The sequence below is a fragment of the Mus caroli genome, chromosome 11 (assembly GCF_900094665.2).
Source record: "Mus caroli chromosome 11, CAROLI_EIJ_v1.1, whole genome shotgun sequence".
Lineage (NCBI taxonomy): Eukaryota > Metazoa > Chordata > Mammalia > Rodentia > Muridae > Mus > Mus caroli.
Window position 1 is genome coordinate 92,223,847 of NC_034580.1, and position 3,769 is coordinate 92,227,615.

The following is a 3,769-nucleotide window of genomic DNA, read 5'->3' on the forward strand; positions in this document are numbered from 1 at the left end:
TGGCAGAATTGGCCTTCCCCGGGCTATTCTATTAGCTAGAGTGTTAACATCTTGGGCTGACATGAATAAAACATAGCTGGCTGCCTCTTCCTCCTTTAGAAACACTAGAAAGAGCTTCACTGTTTCTAGTCTGGAGTCTGCGCTAGCCCCTGGGAGTTGGACACACTCTTCGTGCTTGCCACAATGATGTTAAGTTGGAGCGAGGAGAACATGCCCTGTTTACAAGACACACATTACTCCTTGTATAATTAAATGCTTGAAAGGGCTGGGATCTTTCCACTTGTAGAGATTTTAGAGTCCTGGCACGTTAAAGCTCATTTCTCCATGTGCAGTTTAGGAATTGGGTCCTTCACTCCTAAAGAAAGGCAACCAAATAGCCTGTCTTGGATGGTTTGATTACTCAGCAACCAAGAGATGCGCTGTCAGACTAGGTGTTCCTACAAACCCCATTATTCTTTGACTTCATGATTCTGTGCTAGACATCAATCAATAAAAATTCTGAACAATTAGGCTTGCCTTCCCTCTATGGCCTTCAAGAAAGAGTGTATACAGATGGCACAGCTGCAAGCCACACTCACACTATTGTCACTGTTTTCCGAGAACTTTCTTTCCTCTGTCATCGGCTGCCACAGGAAGTGGTAAAGCTATCATCTTCAGATTCAGCCAAATCACCATTTCCTGATTCGAATGTTCACTTTTGAATCTTCTCCTCTTCCCTTCTACTTCAGTTTGAGGTTCACAGGCACACAGGGAGGTAAATTAGCACTTAGCTGAGCAGGTCCCTGATGGCATGCAGCACCTCCATTGGTTTGCTATAACCTAGGCAACGCCATTTCTCTACCTGGACCTTGGGTTTTCTCTTCTGGGGCTTCTCAAATTCCTTCCAGATCTGAAACTAGGAATTTCTGTTAAGGAATCTGAAAGTGCCTCTTGGGAAGGAAAATATGACACCTAACTCTATGGATCTCTTCCTAGCTCATACTGCTGTGCATGTGTGTGAATGTGTAGTGCATGTAGGCGTGTGTGCATGTATGTGTGTGCATGTATGTGTAGTATATATCCTCATGTGTGCATGTGTGTATGCCTGTGTGTGTTTGTGTGTGTGCGCACATGACTGTGTATTTGTGCGTGTGTGTGCATGCATGTGTGTATGTGTGTGGTGTTTCTTAGAGTGCTACAGTGAAAGACTCGGAGACGCATGTTGGCTGCTCACTGAAGTCTGCCAGCATCTCACGTGATGCAGAAATGGAATCAGGGGATGCCAACTTTCAGCTGGAGGCAAACTCTGCCGAACCCACATGAAGTTTAAGGAAAGAGGTTGCAGAATTCTCCTTGGACACTGTTTAGACCTTGGTATCTCATCAGTTTCGTGAAAAACTCTTGCTTCCTGTTTTGGACAGCACAAAGTCGTATCTTGGTCTTGTTTGCAAATGAAGAGAGGGGCGAGGAAGGCCCTCTGAAGCCCCTTACCTCCACCCCTGCACTCCCTGATTGACAGTATTGACACCAGTCATATTGAAAGTTTACTTCTTGGGCCAGGGCTCCAGCAGGGGTAACAGAAGTCTCTTGCTAAGCATGGTTGGGTATTGTCTTCTCCTGGGACTCCTGAGGTCTTCCACTTTCCCTGTCCCTGTCCCTGTCTTCTCCTTTATGATGGAGAAGTTGAAAGCTGAAGGTTTTAACCACACTGTGGTGTCAGAGGAGGAATGAAAATCTTGGCTCATGTTTTGAGTTCTTGGTCTGGCTTTTGTACTGTGGTTGCTTCTCATTTAAGACACAGCCCCACCTCCTGAGGAGGAGTAGGGATACCAGGTGTTGCTATAATGGCTGGTTCCAATCCTAAGCAACATTTTATATCCTGTAGCCTGCTCAGGCAGTGTAGAAATCAGCTCTGGGGCAGGGGGGTTGCCATATGCAGAACTGCCCTGGTGAGGACAGCAGGTTGTCTGTCAATGTATAAAACCTACGTCTGGCCTGGACCACAGAGATTCCACTAGAGGAGAAATTAAACCTGTCTCACACGCCAATCCCAGTGCTCTGATTACATCTACAGAGGTCGTGGCCTGCATTCTGTCGCCATGGAAACCTCTCAGGCTGCCATGGTGTTGTCTCTGTGTGTGTGGTTGATATTTAAAGGCAAAGTCGGGCATTTGCTCTCCTCCACCAGCCTGTGTGAGATGGGATGAAGAAAGGCATCTCCGAGAGGCAGGTCTTTGTAGTGGAGCCCAGTGTGTAGGGAGGAGGGAGGATTGGGTAGTGAGGTGGAGATGCTGGATAAGCAGGCTAGGGGTGCAACCAGAAAGGACTCTAATTTTGTAGGAATGTAAGTGTCTTTTCACAAACACGTGGAGCCTCGTGGTGAGCAGAGCCCTCCTTTCCCCGACTCCTTTTCTAATTTGTAAGCTCACGTCAGAGGAACCAGATGGAGCTGGGGAAGCTTCGTTTGCCCGAATGCCCTTGGTGGTTTTAGTTTTGCACATCTGGTGGCAGAGTGAATTGTGCTGATAACAATACCATTTATGAAGGATCCCTAGTTCTTCCAAAGACCCCACAGCACTGTCCTGGAAAAAGCTACCAGGGGAGTGACTTATCAGAGGTCCCAGGTGCTGGAAGAGTAAATAACACCTGATTCAACAGAGGCAGAGAAGAACGCAAGTGCTGACTGGGCTCGTGACCATCAATTTTTTCCCTTTAGTCTGAAGACAATTATTTCCACACCATTGAATGGAGTGTAGATAACACAGACACCTTAATAGGCTGGGAGCAGAGGCTGTTTAGAGGAGATTTTAAGCACTGTGAGCATAAAATGAACGTGAATATTCTGCAATATGCATCTTACAACTTGTCATTAAGTGGATGGTCTCAATGATGGGGTGCAACAGTCTTTGATTGGAATATTGAGTTTGGGAAAAGGAAATTCTGCATCAATAGACTCACGATGCGGAATATCACGCATTACTCAATAAGACATGTCATTGTGTTGATAGTCTGTAGGCTAAAAAGTACAGCAGCCTATCCAAACAGCCTGAAGACCTTTTCTTCAGGGGTTTACAGTTGCTCTCTGAAGATTTTCAAAGTCATCAGGGTAGAAACTGTTATATCTTGAAATTACAGCTTTAGCAAATGAAGTGGATCTGCTTCTAATCCCCCAAACTATAAGGACCTTTCCCTTTTCTCTCTAAAAAATTTTCTCTGTATTTTCATTTGTCTCTCATTTTCCTCTTCTCATAAGCCTTGTACTTAGACCGTTGTCCACCCCTGCCACACCCCTCCCCCTCTTCCATTCCATACTCCTTGTAGGTCTTAGCCTGCCAGCAGCCCTCCGCTCACGGGATACAATCTGCCTTCTGATTGGTTCTCTACGTAGTCTGTATTTGTGGCGGAACCATTGTTTCTGCCACAGTGAGTGAAAGGGGAAGCTAATATCCCATGCCTTCTGAATCAGGGGCTTCCATTGGAAGGGTACCACCCATGTTCCCAAATGCAGGAAAGAGGTCTCTGGAGGTGGGCAGGGAAATCTCATCACTCTGGTTCGTTAGGGCCTGACACTAAGAAAGCCACATTTACACCATCTCCTTAAAAGTAAGTTCATTTCATAAGGAGAAAAGCTTTCATCTTTAGAGACTAACATCATCCATATATCTTATGAAATCACTCCTGAGATATATCTTTTTTTTTTTAAAGATTTATTTATTGATTATATGTAAATACACTGTAGCTATCTTCAGACACTCCAGAAGAGGGAGTCAGACCTCATTACGGATGGTTG